Raw genomic sequence first — 22,300 nt, 5'->3', positions numbered from 1 at the left:
TCAGTTGATAAATGGACAAATGGGCTAGACAGAGACTATTTGTAGCCACAACTATGGCCCAAAGTACAAAAAGGACATGACTTTATCTTCAGCTATTAACCTCAAGTTGTCATTTTTTCAGGTTGAGTCCCACCAAGTACAATAAGATATTTCTAGTCTGTCTTTCTGTCAAACAGTAGTTCCATTTATATTTATTGATCACTCTTAGCCACCAGCATCAATCATAAAATTAGTAATTATTCCTGAGTATATTATAAAGAGATCCATTATTCTGAACTGAACAATGCCATGAAATTAGAGCTATCCTTACCTGTTCACATCTACAGAGTAAAGGTCAGGACCCATCAAAGTGTTTCAGTTTTCATCATCAGTGCAATAACTTTGGAAAGCAATAGTCTTGAGCTTCTCATAAAAGATCTGCCAAACATTATTGTCTTTGTCATTGCATCACTATTTTTACAGAATAGGATGTTTGGGATTTTGCTTAGCTTGGCATTATCCCCCTACATCTTAATGTTCTGCATTGCACCAGTCCTGAAACCAGACTTTTTTTCTCACTCTTCATCAATACCTTACTGTTGTTCCAAGTCCAATCAGGTTAACTCATAATTAGAGCCCTCTTAACTTTTCCCAAGGACAGACAAGATTTTGTTCAGTTTGTAAGCTTATTTAAGGGAACACTCTGTCCTTGAAAATCTATCTCAAGTGGACAGATTAGATATTACCCAAAGCTTCCACATGTCTCCATAAGAATAAACTCTCATTCTTCTTTCATTTTTGCCCCACATAAAAATGCACCGCACAAATCAAATGAAAGCTTGTAAGTTAGACTGGTTCTCAAGGACCAACATGTCAGTAATAATATCTTCCAGTCCCATTTGTCATTTGTTTGTCCCATGGAAGTGAAGACCAAGGAGATAGATATGTAAGTGGATAAACCAGTATGATGAATAAGGCAGTTGGTGATTTATTTTTATTAACTAGACTTGTTCACATAATGTTTCATACCTTTTTTTCTGAATGAGTCTTGTTGAATTCCAGCACATTTTGTTGTATAGATTCTTGCACTTCAAAGATTCAGTGAAAATATCTAAATAGAAAAGAAAAAAGTCCAGCAGTGTACTTGAATTTATATCAAAAAGAAAGAACAATTATCACAGCTCTAATAAAACCAAACCTTTTAATAAAAAACAAAGCAACCAAAAATGCAAAGTAAGGGCTGTCACAGTCCTCAGACTGCTTTTTCAGACTTATTGAACAGTGCTACACCTGAACAAATGTAACACTCAAGGCAACCAATCAGCTGCTTTGAAGTAGAATTACCTGAAAAAGAGAGAAAACACAGTATATGGTGAAGAAGACTAATGTCAGAGTGGGCATGCCTTCAGCACTGGTTTAAAGATAAACTCACTTGTTAACACCTTGGTGTTTATCTGCATTTAAACAGAAAAAAACACTTCTGTTCCCTGATTTCAGTAAAATTCTTAAAATATATCAGAAACATGTTGTGCTAATGCATTACCTAGTTTCTTATTCTTAATATCATTTATATGCTCTAAAATTCTATCTTTAAAAAGCATGTTTGTTTTATCTACATAGAATACAAAACAACACAAAAAGCAAAATATATAAGACTCTGCATTGTGCAATCAGCATAAACAATGTTTCTATTACAAAACCTTGTGTAGGATACATAAAAGTGCACCCTGTATGGACAAACTTGCAAGTTTGTCAAATACCCGGGAATGTCAAGGGACAATTTTTGCGGATTATGAGACTACACGGTGATGATTTAGTTATGGAACAAGCACTACTAGAGTTAAAGACGAATTTTCTTGCAAAGGGGTATGATGGGAATGTACTAGATGACTGTATAAATAGTGTACAATCTGGAAAACAGACTATAGGGAGACCATATTTTTCTAATTCGCCTAGACATCTCGTAGATACAAAATTGACTCATACTACCAACAGTGATGCCAGATTAACTTTAACTTATTCTAGAAATGTGAATACAATTTGTGATATAGTAAAGAAAATTGGGCAATTTTGTGGTATATGACAACTTAAAACAGATTGTAAGTGATAAACTACAATTTAGTTTTAGAAATGGCATGACATTTAAGTGACAACTTTATTATAAGAATACTAAGGACTATGTACCATTATCCCCTACTTTACACATCATACACAAAGTTTTGTAATAGAGACATAATTTCATGCTGCTTGTACAACACACAATCTTATATGTTTTGTTTTTTGTGTAGAGTGTTTTGTATTCTATGTAGTAAAGCAAACAGGCTTTTTAAAGATAGAATTTTACAACATATGAATGATGTTAAGAATAAGAAACTAGGTTTCTAATATGGGACAGAGACATACATTAAAGTTCATGGCTCTAGAGTTACAAACCAAAATACAAAAAAATCAAATGGCCAGCACACAATGTCAGATCTCCATAATTAAGGAATGTAACCGTAACCAAAACACCCTAAAGGTGAATTGAGACTAGCATACTGGTTTCGGCATCATGCCTTCATCAGTGCAATAACACCAACCACTCATCACATTAAATACATTGTCCCTTGCTCTTTTAATTTCTCCAAATCTTTTGGGTTTCTAATACCAGGATGAGAATGAACCCCATTCCTAAGTCAAAGTACGATTAAAGTTCATGAAATTAGTATTCCTTTGCTCCTATTGGTTCTTACAGATATTCATTAAGACCTAGTGCAAATAAAGCACCCAATTTTATAATGCACATTTTTTTCCTTTCTGATCCAACAAAGAATGCCATCCAGCCTTATTCTTCTTATTTAAACATATTATTTCAATAATAATAATAAAAGTAAATTCACTGAAACATGTTTAATAGTGTGATTATATAAAGCATTTGTATTTTTGTCACATCTAATGTCACTCATATGTTCTGACATCCTAAATTTCAAAGGACAGGATGTTTGACCCACTAAAATGTGAAGCATGTACATATGCCCAGATATATTACCCAATCACGGTATGGATGATTTGCTATCTCAGTAATGACAGGAGGCTCAATAGTTAGCCTCAATTTCATGTGTCAAGATATTCATTTAATTTTCTAGTTTGGTCACAACAATAACTGAATTATTTGAGCTGGCCAAACCGTTTAAACTACTAACAGTATACCAAGAACAAATTTCTTCATCTAAAGATTTGATGATACTGGAAAGAGATATGAAACCTCATATGATTAAGAAATTACAGTGAGATATAAAAAGACTATTCACAAGGCAAGCCTTTTAAATATAAGAAATCAGTGCTGTTTGCTGATAACAAGTATGACAAATGGAGGTACTGCTAGCCCAGCTAGCTGGAATTTTGTAAATATTTATATATCACTTAAGAATATAAAACTAATTTATACCAGATGCTGGTGTTACAAATGTATTAGCACTATATGTCATATAAGATGCACGTGTCACAACTGTATTCGAACTGTAGGTCATGTGTATATCAAACTGCTCTGTACAAATATGTGTGTTGAAAAGGTATATGTAAAGTGCTGTTTTTAAAATGGATCCACAGTGTGCCCTTCTGGAACAGAACAGAGATGTACATGCACTATTGTAACTGTTTAACTGTATATATTTAACAGTGGAAACTAGAATGCAGGAGGTTAATCTCAGTCCAGCAAACTTTAAAAAATATCTGAAATTAAATTACTTTATAGGCTATCTGACAGATTTCATTGCAGCTACAGACACAAAGTCTTTACTAGGAATCCTTCTGCATTGTTTTTGGAGTGAACTAATTACCACTTTAGAGGCATGAAGGAATGTAATTGTTTTATGACTTCCAGTATCTGCCAAAGATCTGAGCAACAGCCCTCGTATCAGTATTTTTACAGGTAGATGCTAAATGCTACCAGCTGTCAACAATGGGGGGTTTGCCCTGAGAACTAGTAGTCAGATGACCAGAGATTATGTCATTGTGCAAGCTATCCCATTAGTAATATTTTAGATATTAATATGAGAAGTATCTTAGTGAGACAGAGCATTCTGTATTATGTCTTGGATCTGGCAACAATAACCATTCATCACATCAACTGCCTTGCTGTAATGAGGTAAGTTTCTAGGGAACATTATAACACTCTTAGATTCAGTCAGGAATATAGTGAAGCTTAGTTTAGATGTTGTCTTTATTTGTGTGAACCTGTACTGCAATGTTATTTTAAATATTACCCATGGTTTTGAACTGTGATGTCACTGTGAATATATTTTTAGTATTGTCTTGTTCTTTTATTATTTATGATTTATTGTTTATTATTTATTATTAAATATATTAAACCTTTCATTGTGATTGATCTTTGTAGATATATTTAAGTTTTGAGAGTACTTAGGTATTTATTGGGTGACACTGTGTGGTTCACTCCTAATAGCTTTGCTCTTGGTCAAACTACCATTTGTATCAGCATTAATATTATACAGTAAAATTGGACAACCTTTGTTAAGCATTCTAAAGTAGAAGATAAGAGGTGACTGGTGGCAGTGATAACTACCATATAGTCTGGGCATAAGGGGGCATAGCTAGTAAACCTGTCCCAGCCTTTGCCAGGTGTGTGTGTGTGTGTGTGTGTGTGTGTGTGTGTGTGTGTGTGTGTGTGTGTGTGTGTGTGTGTGTGTGTAAATCAAACATCAAAGAGTCTGTGTGTCAGCTACTTGGGCAGGGACAGGAAGCACTGGTTGGATGGAGAGGGTGCTGGAGTTCTTGCCTTGGTCATTCAGCTGAGATCTGATCTGTAGAGCTGTGCCAGTGGGGAGTCTTACTGGGGATCTGGGGAAAGAGGGAGAAACCAGCCCCGGACTGACTGTGTGCTCTTAAGTGAAATTGCACTTAATGCAGAGAACTGCATCTAGAAATAGTGTATGTGTACCTGTTATCCTCTCAGTGAACCTCCCCCCGTAGTTGCCAGAGGTGAGGATTGAAGGGTCCTTGGTTACTGGTCCAGTGTAGCATTGTCACATTTGGTTGTCATTGGTGGGATCACCACAGCATATATTGGGATTCAGTAGTGTGAATATTGAACTCCTACTGCCTGTCAACAGTGGTCACTAAAGAAGGTGTTTGTATTCTCAAGCAGCCACATGGTAGACATTACAAGTTTCATATCACAATAGTTTTATTTATTTTTTATTAGCTTAGTTAGTCAGTGAGAGCAGGCATGGATGTTAGCAGAGGATTTTGCCAAGCTGACAAGGAGTCAGTTGGTGAGATGTGCCAAGCCAAAGGACTGGTGCATGCCAAGATGACTAAAGTGGAAATGACTGCAGCCTTAGTCACAGCTGCATCAAAGACCAGCAACCAGGAGGACAACAAGACTGGCTTTAGGGATGTACAACTCTCCTAAGGGTCATGGAGGTAATGGAGAAGGGAATAATTGAACTGTAGAAGAAATAAAGGTCAGTAAATTTCTTCCACAATTTATAGAGGGTGAAAATTTTGATAGCTTTATTCATATGTTTGAAAGGGTATGTAAACAGTATAATGTTGACCAAAGGCTCTGGGTATGGTTCCTGACCCTGACTCCATGGTTAAGCTGTAACTACCGTTTCTAAAGTGTCTGATACTGATTGCTTAAATTGGGTCTACTTTTAAATTTTGAAACCCCAAAACCTCGAATCTCTAAATCCTGACTTTCAGAAGTTCAAAGTTAAGGAATCTTGGAATGAAAAATAAAAAAAAAACACCTAAAAGAAGAAAACCTCAGAAATAATGTTTTTGCAGGGGTCAAGCTCCCTTGCACCCCACACCCCTTGCTACTTAAATATAACAACTCTGAGATTGAACTACAGTGAAGAGTGAAGAGAATGTTAACAGGGTTGGGAGGGTGGCCTAATGATTAAGGTGTTTGCCTTACCAACACAAGGTACAGGGTTTGAGTCTCACAAGGGATAATTGGCTAGGCTTAAAATGGCTTGCAAGGGCAGTTAGCTTAGTATGAACCTATGAACATTCCTTTTCTGCACTAGACGGTGATCTCCACTGATACATTTCAAGATTACAAATCTGCGAACTTCTGCATGTCAGGATTTTTGGGATTTCAAATTTTAAAAGCAGACTCACGTAAATTATAATACGGTTAAAAATTGCTTTTTTTTTTGTGAGCATAGACACAAGACAGATGAAAGTGTGTGTGTGATTATGTTGCTGAGTTAAGCAATTATTTTAAAAATTGTGTGAGTGGGTGTCAGATTACCACTTTTGAAAGGCTGGCAGACCTTTTGGTAAGGGAAAAAGCCCTTAGTATTTTACCTTAGGACATGAGAATCTAGTTGACAGATAGAGAATACAATATTGCAGACGAGTTGGGGAAAAAAAGAGAACTATACCTAGCACACAGGGCATCACTGCACAGGAAAGCCATAACCAGTTCTCCACGTGGGTATAAGGGAACCAATGGTGAGCAGCCTAAATCACCCCAAAAGAGTCAGCCAGTAGCAGGGGAAGCCACTAGTTCAGGTACATGGCTGGGATCAAGGGTTAACTGTTTTAAATGTAACCAATGGGGCCATGTAACATATAGATGTCCATAGCGGCAAGGTGGGGAACAAAAGGTGGGGAATCAGCAAGTGGTAATAACAGAATGCCAGTGGTAAGTTGTCTGGAGACAACAAGCATACCAAATTACCACAAGAGGTGATATTCTATCTTAGCGGATGGGAAACAGGCCACTGCTAAGAGAGGAACATCCTTTGTCCTAACCATTGTGCAGCCTGCAATGGTTAAAAAAGAACACTACTTCCTTAGTCAATCTACTCCAGTCAGGGCTTTAGGAGGGACCGCATTCCAAATACCTTTGGCTAGGGTTCATCTAGACCTGGAGGGTGGAAAAGGAAGCAAGGAAGTAGGTGTGTTTGAGGATATCTCTGGAGATGTCCTGATAGGGAATGATTTTGATAATGCAGTACCTCATAGGCATGCAGTGACACACAGTCAGGCTTGGAGAATAGCATGTGGGTCTGGTAACCTGAGAGTACCTAGATGAACCAGATGAACCAAACATTTGAAGTCAAGACTGGTGAGATGGCTACTTCAGAGAGGGAGCTACCCCGTAGCAGTGAGACTGAAGGTGAGACATGGCTGCTTGTGGGTAATGATGTTCCCTTGGACAGAGTGACTGCAAGGGCAGACATGAGTAGTAGTACCCAGGCTGACAGTGAGGCACTGCTGTCAGAGGATACCAGACGTCTTGTGGAAGGGGAGCTGGGAAGGGTTACAAAGACAGAGATGATACAGGTTCAGCTGTCAAACCCTACATTACAAGGCTTGAGGGAGGTAACCAGGGTGGCACCTGATTCTCAAGGAAAAGGGAAATCTGTATACTGGGGCAAAAGTTTTCTGTATATAAAATGGAGCCTTGAGTGAGGGATAGAGGGTGAGAGAATACAGCAGCTGGTAGTGCCCAGAGACTACTGTCTGGTACTTCTAGCCATAGTCCATGACATTCCCTTGCAGGTGATATGGGCATAAAGCATACCAAGAGACATGTTATACTGAACGTTTTTTGGCCTGGGATTTCCAGGGATGTAACAGGGACTCTAAGACCTGTGAGCAGTGCCAGAAATATGCAAGGCAGGAGACAAGGTCAAAGCTCCTTTGATGACTTTGCCTGTGATTGAGGTGCCATTTCAGATAGTAGATATGAATATTGTAGGGCCTCTGATTACTCCAAGTTCCACAGGGAAGAAATATATCCTAGTGGTAGTAGATTATGCTACCAGGCACCCTGAGGTAGTGTCTCTGTCCCCCATTGAGGCAGAAAAGGTGGCAAATGCTTTGTTACAGGTTTTTAGCAGGGTAGGTTTCCCAAAAGAAATAGTGACTGACAGCAGTGCCAATTTCATGTCAGATCTGCTGGCTTGTCTGTGGCATCACTGTGGGGTGAGGCACCTAAAGACCTCCCCCTACCACCCCCAGAATAATGGTATTGTGGAGAAGTTAAACTCTACACTAAAGACCATACTACAGTCATTTGCAGACCAGTTTAAGAGGGAGTGGGACAAATATTTGTCCAATCTGTTGTTTGTCTATAGACATGTGCCTCAGGAAACCACACATTTTTACCTTTTGAGGTGATGTATGAGCATAGGGTGAGGGGACCTCCAGATTTAATTTGTGAAAAGACAAAGGGTGAGTGTAAATCTCACAAGAAGTCTGTTGTGGCATATGCGCTAACCCTCATGACAAGGCTCAGGGAAGTCATGGGCTTGGCCCAGGAGAACCTGGCAGAACCCCAACAGATGAAAAAGTTCTGGTGTGACAGGAATGCCCAAGCTAGTTAGTATGCTGTGGGGTAACAGGTCTTGGTTTTCATTCCTATCAGACACAACAAGCTGCATGCAGCTTGGAAGGGAGCCTTCAAACTGGTAAGAAAGGTCAGTTATGTTAACTACATGGCAGAACTGCTAGGAAGGAGGCAGGGGCACAAATTGTACCATGTTAACATGATGAAAGCTTCCATAATAGGGAGGCTCTGGTGCTAAGTATTTGAAGTAGAAGGCAGGAGGAGTCTGAGGGGGATCTATGGCTACAGGGAGCCAGCCAGCCAGCAAAATCCCAAATTACTATGGTGGAGCCTAGGTTTGCAGGCATGTGATATGACAGTGCAGCACTGTACTGGAGTCAGCAATGCAAAGGCATCTGGGATCTCATGACAGCGTATGAGGTAATGTGTTCCCAGATAGGCTCATCCCTCTCAAGCAATGTTTCTGTAGGGTCACTTGAAAAACTAGCTTGAGTCTTTGAAGGTGACGAAGTGTTACAGAGGTACTGCCAGCCCAGCTAGTTGGAGTTTTGTAAATAATTATATTTCATTTGTGAGTATCAAACTAATTTATGCCAGATGTTTATGTTACAACTGTATTAGAACTGTATGCCATACAAGATGCTTGTGTTAAAAATGTATTAGAACTGCATGTCATGTGTATACCAAACTGCCCTGTACTGATGTTTGTGTTGAAAATGTATTTGTAAAGTGCTGTATTTAAAATGGATCCACAGTGCGCCCTTCTGGAAGACAACAGAAGTGCACATGCATTATTGTAACTGTTTAATTGTATATATTTTAACAGTGGAAACTGGAATACAGGAGGTTAACCTCAGTCCAGCAAACTTTAAAAACAAATCTGAAATTAAATTACTTTATAGGCTATCTGACAGGTTACAATGCATCTAGAGACACAACGTCTGTACTAGGAAGCTTTCTTTATTGTCTTTGGAGTAAACTAATTGCTACTTTAGAAGCATGAAGGAATGTAATTATTTTATGACTTCTCGCATTGCCAAAGGTTTAAGGAAAAGCCCTTGTATGAGCATTTTTACAGGTAGATGCTAAATGCTACCAGCTGCCAGCAATGGGGTTTTGGCCTGGGGATCAGAAGTCAAATGAACAGAAGTGATGTCATTCTGCAAGCTATCCAAGCAGTAATATTTTAGATATTATTTTGAGAAGTCTCTTAGTGAGACAGAGCATTCTGCACTATGCCTTGGACCTGGCAACAAGAGCTATTTACCACATCCATTTACCACATCATCTGCCTTGATCTATTGAAGCAAGTTTCTAAGGAATATTACAACTCTCTTAGATTCAGTCAGGAATATATTGAAGATTAGTTTAGATGTTTTTCTCTATTTGTGTGAGCCTGTACTGCAAAGTTATTTTAAATATCTCCTGTGGATTTGAACTCTGATGTCACTGTGAATATAGATTTAGTATTGTCTTGTTCTTTTATTACTTATTATTAAATGTATTTAAACCTTCCACTGTGGCTGATCTGTGTAGAGATATTTATGTTTTGAGCGTACTTGCATAATTATTTTGTGACATTGTGTCTGCCACTCCTAAGTCTTGCTCTTGATCAAACTACCATTTGTATTAGTATTAATATTACACAGTAAAACAGGACACCCTTTGTTAAGGGCCCTAAAGTAGCTGATAAGGAGTGACTGGTGGAACTGGTAACTACCTTATAGTCAAGGCAGATGGGTGCATAGCTAGTAAACCTGTCCCAGCCTTTCCCAGGTGTATGTGTGTATGTGTGTGTGTGTGTGTGTGTGTGTGTGTGTGTGTGTGTGTGTGTGCATGTCTGTCTATCTGTCTGTGTATAAACCAAACCTCAAAGAGTGTCTGCATCAGCTACTTGGGCAGGGACATGAAACACTAGCTAAACAGAGAGGGTGCTGGAGGTCCTGCCATGGTCACTCAGCTGAGATCTCAACTCTTTATCTGTGCCAGTAGGGTGTTTTATTTTGGATCTGGATGAAGAGGGAGAAACCAGCCTTGGACTGACTGTGGTCTCTGTGTGCTCTTAAGTGAAATTGCACTTGATGCAGAGAGCTGCATCTGGAAATACTGTATGTGTACCTGTTATCCTCTCAGTGATCGTCCCTCTACAGGTGACAGTGGTGAGGATTGAGGCTTCTTGATTACTGGTCCAGTGGAGGATTGTCATGACAATATTCAGTCATCAATGACTGCAAAATGTAAAAGAAAGACGTTTATTTGAGGAAACAAGATCTCTCTTCAGATACTTCTCCTGATGAGTTTTCTTCTCTATTGACAAATGATTACCTATACCTTCTGTTTTTCTAACAACTAAGAAGAGAAATATTGATGCCCCTTTAGGAGAACTAGAAGGGATGGACTTAAACATAAACACTGGGGTATCTACTTTAGCAACAGTGTTACAAATAATGGCACCAAAATAAGTTTAGATCAGAATGTACACTATTTTTTCTTACAATGGTCCAATGTTGAAATTGAATTACTGAATAAAGGGCTTGGCTTTATACCCAGTTATTTTGTATCTGAAAATATTTTTGCACAAGATGCTATTTCTTTTTGTAGAACATTAAATATTAATTGTTTTTTTATCAAAAACATTTGAAGACAAGCATAACAGTGAGTTTAGATTTAAACCATTCTCCTTTATTCCTCCCCCTAATAAAAATGTTGCAATTTTTTAGTATCAACTTTTGAAAGATTTACATTTTATGTACAATTCAAACAGACATACACATTATGATAATTTTCCAGTGTTACAATGGCAAACCTTGCAAAGATTGAGTAAAAACTAGCAGTTAGTTATTAATACAGAGGATAAAGAGGGAAGTGTGATTATTTGGGATTGGGCTATGTATTTTAATGAAGCCCAAAGCCACGTGTCAGACCATCGATTTTATCAGCAGATGTACTTAGATCCTACATTGGCATTTAAGAAAGATATCGATATTTTTTTAAAAACAGCACATGAGGAGGGTATTATTTCCAAGAAGACAGTGTATCATTTGACTGTTGTAGATCCAGCCAGGCAGACATTCGATATGTTACCCAAAATTCATAAGAATCTGGATAAGCCTCCGGGAAGACCGACTGTTTCAGGTAAGGGATCGCTACTGGAACCTTTATCTATTTATTTAACTAGATATCTTAAAGCATTGTTAGTATATGTATGTTTCAAGATGCAAGCTACAACATAATTTCTCAATATTTTAGAAGAAATGCAAATTGAACAAGATTGTTTTTTGTGTACCCTTGATGTTTTGGCCCTTTATACTAACATTCCTCACTGGTCGGGACTTTTGGAACTTGTATTTTGGGTGACTCGAGCATCAGTATATAGCCCTGTTTGCAATAAATTTTTGCTTTGCTTAAACGAACATGCATTGGCAAAGAATGTTTTCTACTTTGTGGATCAGTGCTTTTTACAGTTAAAGGGCACAGCTATGGAGGCTTCCTTTGCACCCATTTATGACAATCTTTTAATGAAATATATTGAGGAGCAGATCTTATATGATTGTTCTCATAATATATATCTGGATTCTATGAATACTTGGTGGAGATATTTAGATGAGTGCTGGCTGGTCTGAAGGTCAGATTCTGTTTATTTACAATAATGTGTGGATTATTTAAATGAAAACAAATGGGGAATTCACTTCACTGTTAATTTTCATTCTACCACCATTACTATTTTAGATGTACAAATTACGGTGCAAAGTGATGGGACTCTACGAAGTTCTGTTTTTAGGACATATCCAAAATTTAATACACTTGCATGCTACTAGTTGACATCCACTGCACATTATTAAAAATATTCCAAAGTCACAGTTTCTTAGACTTCACAGAATATGTTCCTCCCAACTGGAATTTCAAGAACAAGAACAGGACCTAATTTATGGGTTTTGTAATAGAGGGTGTGATGTCCTTGCACTGGCCCAGTAATCAAAGATTCTCAATCCTCACCACTGGCACCAGTGAGGGATGCACACATTAGGAGGATGACAAGTACACACACAGTAAAGTACAATTTCCCTTAAGAGCACACACAGAGATCACAGTCAGTCTGGGGCTGGTTTCTCCCTCTTTCTCCAGATCCGCAATAAGACTCCCCAGTGGCACAGCTATAAAGTTAAGATCTCAGCTGAGAGGTCAAACCAAGACCTGCAGTGCCCTCTGTTTCCCTGCCCAAGTAGCAGGCACACATCTTCAGATTTAATTGACATACACACACACACACACACACACACACACACACACACACTTGGGAAAGGCGGGCACAGGTTTAATATCTATGCCCCCTTCTGCCCAGACTATAAGGTAGTACCAGCTGCCACCAGCCACCCTTACTTATCAGCTACTATAAAGGCCCTTACAAAGGGTGCCTAATCTTACTGTGTAATGTTACTATTATCCAAATGGTAAGTGTGATCATGACTAAGGCTATTTAAAAGTGGCCTATACAGTGTCACCAAATACATATGCAAGTAGAGCTTAAATATTGATCAACAAACCAGCCACAATTAAAAGGTTTAAATACTTTTAATAATTAATAATAAAAGAACAAGACAATACTCAATAACACAACACAGTAACTACAAAGTTCAGAATCACAGGAAATATTTAAAACAACATTGCAGGACAGTCTCAAATGAATACAGAAAACAACTAAACTAATCTTTACTATATTCATATCTATCTCCAAAATAAATAGTATGCCTAAATCTTGCTGACAGAGCAACACACAGGCAGAAGTGCTGAATGAATGTTTCTAGGTTAAAGACAAGATACAAAATGCAAGTCTGTCTCTGAGAGAGTTCTTAAATTACTATCAAACATTACTGCTGGGTCAGCTGGATGATATCACTCTTTGTCACCTTCCTTCAGTTCCCAGGCTAAACAGATACTTAGAATTTAGCACCTCTGTGTCAAAAATATTTATCTCCTAGGTGTGCAGCTGCTAGGAAGTCAAAGATTAACAAAAACACTTTACATTTTAAACTTAGTAATTATTTCTGTTTCAAGATGATATGAAAACCTCTAGCTCTAGACAGTGTGTCTGTTTCAGTGAAACTGAGAGATAAACACAATCATAAGACATTCTGTTCTTTCCCAGTAGCGTACACGGTGGTTACATTCTTGAAGCTCAGTATATAACATACTGTTCTGTATAAATCATAGCAATATTCACAAATAACATAATTTACAAAATTCCAGCTAGCTGGGCTGGCAGTGTCACAGAGGGTATCAACAACATATAGTTTTAGAATACTTTATCATCTGTGAATAAGGTGCACAGATCAACATTATTACAATATAGGGTTAAGAACAAGGTCAAGCAATCACTTAGATTTATAACAAATGTTGGTAATAATACATAATTTTTTATGAATTTAGTTCATAAACATTGGGATATTTTGCTGATGGTTAACTGGTTAAGGGATTTAATATCCCAAAATGTCTTTTTTCATAGGAAAGGGAAAACAATGGGAGGTTGGTTTAATCATTATAAGAAAACAAATGCAAATGCAGAATCCAATGAGGATAAAGTTCCTTATTCACAAGATATCCAAATGAATGAAAACAGAGACTAAATGGAACAGACACGGCAAGGGGTGATAACTTTAATAAAAATGTTAAATCAAATATTAAGCACTTTCACATCCTTATAAAGATGCTTTCTCAGACATTAAGAAGAAAAATCAATTAACTAACAATTAGACAAGTAAAATCTATTTACATCATAATGACATAGAATTAAAAATATCCAATCACATACATAGTTCAAAATTACTTTAGAACCCTAATTAATGTGGTATATGGTCTTCACAACAAATAAGACATAAATATAAATTTTTCCCATTTTACTGTGTCAGGTAAAAAATGAAGGCTAGATGCCGAAACCGATATGCTAGTCTCAGTTCACCTTTAGGGTGTTTTGGTTTTAGTTACATCCCTTAATTTATGTGGATGTATCAGATTTATTGGAATTTATTGTATTGTATCTACACCACTTGAATGGTATATATTAAATAATGGAGAGCTGACTTTGTGTGTTGGCCATTTTTTTTTTTTTAGAGTTACTTAGTCCTAACATTAGAGGTGGTGATTTTATGAATTTTACTGAAATGAGGGAACAGAAGTGGATTATCTATGTAAATGCAGATAAACACCAAGGTATTAATGAGAGAGTTTCTCATAAACCAGTGCTGAAGGCATGCCCACTCCAACTGTAGTCTTCTTCAACATATACTGCGCCTTCTCTCTTTTTCATGTAACTCTACTTCAAAGTAACTGATTGGTTGCCTTGATTGTTAAATTTGTTTGGGTGTAGCACTGTTTAATAAGCCTTAAGAAGCAAGTCTGAAGACTGTGAAAGCGCTTACCTTGTATTTTTGGTTGCTTTGTTTTTTTTTATTAAATGTTTTGGTTTTATTTCAGGTATGGTGATTGTTCGTTCTTTTTGATCTAAAATATCAAGCTACTCCACATATGATTTTTTAGGAATATGTTTATACATATACATTATATATCTTAAATCTCATTCTCTATAAAGTTTATAGGAAGCTTAATGTAAACAAAACAAACAAGCATAAATTGTTACGCTGACGGGTGGAAGTATCCAAGTAAAAACAGGCTCTGTTAACAAATTGTAATTTAAATATATATCTGTTTTTCTACTATGGCAATCATTCTTGAATTTTCATAAATCTTACATTTCATACTGAATATACTATTCAAAATATCCTCTGCCATTACTTCCTAATTCTAAATTGCTAATAACCTAAAAGCTAATATTCAGCATTGATTTTTTTTTACTCTAATACAAAATCAGTGCTTACATAAGATGTTTGATTCAGAATAATGTCTCTGGCAATGGTTGCTGCCTTACAGTGAGGATGTAACATGAGACCATTTAGCACTTAGCTGGACTCCAATGTATTTAATTATTATTATTTTTTTAATTTGTTTATTTATGCTTTCTTAACTATGCAAGTGGCCCTGTCCGAATACCTTTTTCAGCCATGACCCTGGCTACTAGGACAAGGACAATTACAAACAAATAACAGTTTATAAAGAAAGAAAACTAGCAAAGTGCATAAGTTGTAGTGCAGACAGCAACAGGCAGTAATGTCAATATTAATTATTTCAGTGATTTAAATTGCTAAAGAAAGACTGCTTTCTACTTGTGTGTGTGTGTGTGAGTGTCTGTGTGTGTGTGTGTGTGTGTGTGTGTGTGTGTGTGTGTGTGTGTGTGTGTGTGTGTGCGTGTGTGCGTGTGTGCATGTTTGGTGTATAATTGTTTTAAACTGCTACAGTCATCATTTACTAGTGGTTAAAAAAAAAAAAAAACGTCCAGTGCTAGTGAAGGAGAAACTCTTTTAAAATGCATTCAATTTTTGTCAAAAGTGATTGTTCTTGTGATTTTTTTTGTGTGTCTGACAAAGCATTAATGCATTAATCTCAAACTGTCATTTTTTTTTCAATTCGAGTCCCACTTATATAGTAAGATATTTCCAAACTGGCTTCATTGGACAGTGCATGTGATTGGACAATAACAATTTCTGTAATCAACACTGGGGAGATTAGTTTGCTTTTCTACACAATTTAAAAAAAACTTTCCTTTTTGATCAATTATCTGTTAGAAAAAAACTTCTTTACATGTTTTGCTTACTTTCTAGCAATGTTTTGTAGAGTTTTGGCAAAACAGCAGTTATGGCAATGCAGGCTTTTATACACTTTGTTACAATTCACGGTGGTGAACCTGCTTTTGTACATGGATGATGATAACTGAGATTAGATCAGCGAGGTTTCATTGCTAAGCAGACTTTATAAAATAGATATGTCGACTCAACAGATGGAGTGAGTTACAGCTTGAAATCTTGATGCTAGTTTGATAATTTGAAAAACACTGATGTAAAACTAGACCCAAGATATATCCTTTTCTTTTGTTACCTAGGTTATCACTCTGGATTCATAGAGGTTAGCACAAAGTGTAGACTTAGTGCAATGTTCTGAGTGAATAGATAGCACAGGTATTGTGGCAGAGTTGTTTTTGAATACAGAAAGTGTAGTCTTTGTGATAACCTATGAATCCCCACAAATGTCTCTTCCTAGGAATATTTTTTTTTTCTGGGTCTGCCCTTGCTTCTTCAGCTGTAATGTGATCCTTAGCTTGTAGTATAAATTAAATTCCAGAAGCGATCCTATGCAACAAATACTTCTTTGTCACTGTACAAGAGAAGAGACATTTGGATACCTGTCGACTGTTTTTGTAATGTTTTTGTTTGTTACAGCTATTTGTCTGATTATGACTGAAAATGCAAATAACATCCTTCCTCAGACTTATACTTAGTTCTTTATCACACAATAATTGTCTTTTTTTTGCATAACTGCATTTGCATATTAAAAAATGCAGTTCCAGATGGTAAAGCATTAGCATGTTATAATTAATGCATCCTTCATATCATAAGTGGCTCTGTACATGATTACAAATATAGACAAAAGGAATAGCTCCATTTATTTTTTTATGATTGCAAATCCACTCAGAGTGACATTTTTTTGTTGAAGTTCAATTTGATAATTAAATTGAATTAAAGTACTGAAAAGTTTTTTTTTTTTTTTTTTTTTTTATCAGTAGATACTGCTGCTTTAAACCAAAAAATAGTAAACTATTGCTAAAAAGCAAACTGAACATGAATATAATTTTCTCTAACTTCATTTATTTGATAACACTAATTAGAAGTCTGTGCCCTAGCTGACTAAGAAACTAGCTTCACCATACTTTACAAACACCTTTGCATGATTTACGACAATTGTTTTTTTTATTTATTATGACTCTTATACAAGCTATGTACTACAGAAGTAACAAAAACTAGAAGTGGTCTTTTGTGAGTCGTTTATGTCTTTTCTTTAACATGTTTTACTTGTCAATGTTGTTCCATGTTTTAGGTTGTGCAGTCACAGCATTCTGTGTCGATCATTGGCAGATACTGCCTGTTTAACACAATGTCCACTGGTTATCCTAGCAGGTGAGCTTTCTTCTTCAAACACAGAGGCAGTCTGTGCAGCTTTTGCATTCATAATTAATTTTCAGTGCATTCTGATGATGCACAGAAAACATTGTTCACTGTCTCTTGGTGGGGTTGGCGAATGACCATCATAATGACTAGACACACAATGTTGATCTTATCTGTGAAAGCCACAAAGGGTTGCTTGCTGTCTTAAAATTTTAAGTGTATTATGATATCATTCCACATTCTGTATCCTGCATCCTTCAGTAGTGGATTCAGTGGCTTTTAAATTATTGTTTCCACAAGTCTCTGCTGATGGTTATAAGTAAAGAAAACATTCCCATGTCTTCATTTCTTCCCAACATTACAGCACAACTAGCACTTACTTGTCACCCATTTCCTTCTTATTATTGTTGTCATTTCAACTATGTAGACTATTCTCACTGCTGCATATTGCACATCATTACATTTTATTTTAATTTAATTTATTAACTGGACTGGGACACTGATCAAGGTGGACCATAATTCTTCCAGGGAAGTAAAAAAAAGTAAGAAAATAAGAATAGTACAATGTCTAGACATTAGGTTACAGAACAAAATAGGAAAGTAACTATAGTATAATGTGTAGACATTGAGTTACAAAATAAAATAAACAATACTACATGACATTTTTATTATGATGAAGTCTACTTACTTTTCAAAAACATACATGATAATTGGACACAGTAATCAGTGTGACTATTGTAAAAATTAAGCCATATCCATGGGAACAAATCCCTATGGGAAAAAAGGAAGCTTGATGAAATCACTCTCTCTGATTATAATACCTAGAGTGGCCATATTCTCCACAATACTAAGCAGAAAAGTAAAAGTAAAATGTAGCCATCCAAACATTTGTATCCCACCTTTCCATGTAATACAGTACCATATGCCAGAGTGGGAAAATGCACAGTAAGTAAAATAAACTAAAAAATAAATAAAAATAAAAAAAAAATAATGCCAGGTGTGTGTGAGAAAAGACACCCCCTCGCACACACACACCCACACACACACACCCACACACACACACACACACACACACACACACACACACACACACACACACACACACACACACACACACACACGTGTGTGCACAGACAGATGCACACAGGCACACATATACTCACACACACACACACACACACACACACACACACACACACACACACACACACACACAAATACATAAGCATGTATGCACAGAGACAGATGCACACAGGCACTCGCTACACAAATACACCCACACACACACCACTTCTGAGTCCATAAAAAAATGGTCAAAACTTTATTTAAACATATACTATGCATGTCACATTACTCACATGGCTATATATGGCCTGTGTGTCATTGAAACATTGCCCAAGTTTTAGAAAAGCAGAAAAAGAATAAACTTAATTCATACAATGAGATTATTTAACAAATGCAAGATATTTATTTTTTTAAATAATGACATTATCCAAATAGCAATTGCTCACTCTCAACCATTGTTAATGTAGACTTTAGACATCAATAGCCTTGCGTAATCAGGTGGGCTTTGCCTTCAGGAACAAACCACACCATTCATGGGTAGATCATCCATTCCCCATACTGCCACATGCATTATTGATTAAAATATTTTCTGTCACTGTAAATCATGTTATTGAATATTTTTTTCTAAATGATCAACTTTTTTTTTCCCTGAAGTGCACTACTGTGGTACAATTAATACAAAAGACAAACTCAGGTACCAAAAGAAAACTGATGAAAAACAACAGGTTGATGCTCCAGTACTGCCAGGTGTAAACCAAGGAGAAAACTGCAGACCAAGTGCAAAAATTCTTGATAGCTGTTAAATAATCAAAAGGTAAGCCACATGAGTCATCTCTTAAAATGTAGCGATTTATTTAGAAAAAAGCAGCAAACAGCATGGGCAGGATTCACGAAGCCTCCGTGTAAGAGTTACAAGGCTTACACGGAGGCTGCAGTTAAACGGTGTGACATCAGCATGTCATGCATATGCATGAGGGCATGCTGAATCACACCTAAGGCTAACACGGTCCATGGCAGACAGTAGGGGGCGTGCCCGTAGGACGAGCCCTGCAAACGGACACTCCCCCAGAAGAGTAAAAGTCCCGAAAGTAAACCCCCACAACAGAGTCCGTGTAAATGTGAATAAACACAACACAACACAACACATGCCCCCACAGACTATGAACATAAAATGTATAAATTAACATCTTATAATTTTTTTTGTAAGTTGTAAAGATGTTTGCCCGTGAGTGCGCTCGTTTGCACGGGCGTGCCCGTCGCTTAGCCACAGTTAGCAGTCAGTGGAAAAGCATATAAGAACTAAATATGCAAAGTAAGCCAAGAAGCAACAGTGTAGCGGTAGAGACATCGGCTGAAGAGAAGGCAGTCATGGTTCGAGCCCCCACAACATCAATTTTTATTTTTAGTGAAATAAGCACGAAACAAGTCCCTGACATATATGTACATATATAAAATTATATTTTATGTAAAATGTAATGAAATGGGCCATGTATTTTGAAGAAATGTGAGATAAAAAAAAAAAAAAAAAATGTGAGATGTGCCTATAGCTGAGCTACAGTCTAACAAGTTGAGGATATCTGCCTGTAGGTGAGCAGTGGTTTAACAGTTGTAAAATGAGTGCCCATAGGTGAGCAGTGTTCTAACAGGTGTAGAATGAGTGCCCGTAGGTGAGCAGTGGTTTAATAGGTGTAGAATGAGTGCCTGGGGTTGAGCAGCATTTTAACACGCTGAAACTGTGTGCCCGTAGCTGAGCTGAGCGTAATATACGTGCTGACAGCCAAACCACGCGTAAACCAGCGTGACCCGTTTGCGCAGAGCTGCGCACCGTGCCAACAAGCTAACCGACGGGCAACGTTGAGCAAGATGTATCAAAACTGCCTTTACACAGACACACCTCCTAGCCTGTGTAGACAGTCATAAAATATAAAAAGCAATGGCCATGTTCGAACCCAGGATACCATGCACCATAGTCAAAGTACTGAACCACTAAGCCATGACAGTTGCACTTAGAAATGCAGTAATAGCATATATATAGGAATGAATAGAAAGAGGAGCATGACAAAGCAGGTTTTGTGAAGCTGATACAATTCCAAAATGGCCAATCACAGATAAGTGTGGGAAAAACGGCATATATAAGCCCCATAGGCGGGAATACACAGCATAACCGATTGTAGAACAGACTTGCAGCCCGGATGTCAGGTGTAGGTGAGGGTAGTTGCTTCCGAGCACAGAGGTGGGGCATTGAGGAGTCCAAATATATGGTTTGGCTCCTCGTCCATAATCATGAGGCCCAACTCATGCAGGGCCAGGCCCTGTGGGGAGCATATAGGGCTGAGGCGTGGGACCAGTTGGCTCATGATCTCACCAGTGCCACAGGAATACCAAGGACTGGTGAGCAGGTCCGTCACCACCATGCAGACCTGAAGAGACGGAAGCAGGACCAACTGAACCGTTGGATCCAGGAGGCCTGGAAAATGCCCAACGCCCTACTACTGAGTAAGTTACATGTAATTATTTATGTAAGAAATTAACCTAGCTGATATTATGGAGATGTGTATTCCAATATTACTTTATTTATATTACAGCTGCAGGTGTCCATTCTGCGAATCGTCGAGCCTATGGCAATAGGCTGGTGCGGTTGCGCCACCAGGCAGGTCAGTAATTCTCTTCCTGTAACTGTAAATAAATATATAAGTATGACAGTTAGCAAAAGAGTGCAGTGTAGTCACTAATTAATAAAATGTGCAAGTAACAGTGTAAGAGGGTTTGCAAGTATTGCTTGATTACAAAAGTGTGATGCAGCCTGTACTCCAAACATAAAAATGAAACAAGTCTGAAATAAAGATGTCCCACCTGTAATATAATAGTACATAACCTGCAGCAGGCTGAAAAGTACAGCTGCAGAAGCTGAGTAAACATGTGTGAAATATATCCCTGTTGAAATACAGAAACATGACAGAAGTGAGACTGTTGGAAAGGATTGTTATAACTACAGGTAAAACATGTCAATAAAGCCTAGAATTAAGTACCATCCTGAATTGTAAAAATAAAACAAGTGAGAGAGTGTGAGAAAGAGGTATGAATCCACCAATAAAGTAGTAATAACGCCTGAATAAAGTATACTGCAGTCAGTACAGAATGAAATGAATGTGACAGGCAGAACCAAGCAGTAACATGTGTTGAAAACGGTACTGCAGCTGGAATGTGTGTCCCAAAATCTGGATATGTTGCTCTCAGTCTGCAATATGCAGATAGTATGGTTGTCTGAAATACCAAACATCCACAGTTGTCTATAGCTATATAAAGCAAATGTAGCAGGATGATGTAGCTGAACAGAGCCAGATATGAATGTGTATGAATAAAAATGAAAATGTATATTGATGTAGCAGTAACATTCCTATCACCAACCTGAAGTAGTTATCACATAGGAAACTGTAGGCAGAACTGTAGTGTGTATATATCTGCAGCTAGTAGAAATGTACAGCATATGTATTGGTATTTGAAGTTGTTAATTAAATTTTCTTCACCCTACCTTATAACCACATATAATCCATTCCACGTGAAATTGGTATTTGCAATCACAATTAACACCCCTGGGCATTTGTCCTGTTGGTTCATACATATTTGCATGTATGTTGATGCATCTGCCCTGTTCATACATCCAAACCTGATGGCCTGTTGCCATCAATCAACCCTGCATGTTGTTGGATTGTGTATTGCTGTTCAAATTATGCATGTGTTATGCTTGCTGTTCAATGGCTTGAATATATGGGTGTTTGGTCAATGGGAATACTAATGCATGCTGTTACAACTAATTGTGAATGGTATTGTACGTTACTAACCCAAACTGTCATAACATAATGCAAAACATAGGACGACAGGGAAGGCGGGTTCCAGC

Source organism: Protopterus annectens, chromosome 4.part0, assembly GCF_019279795.1.
Source record: "Protopterus annectens isolate FY-2018-M chromosome 4.part0, PAN1.0, whole genome shotgun sequence".
Classification (NCBI taxonomy): Eukaryota; Metazoa; Chordata; order Ceratodontiformes; family Protopteridae; genus Protopterus; species Protopterus annectens.
The sequence above is the reverse complement of the archived record's forward strand: the minus strand, read 5'-3'. Positions refer to the sequence as shown.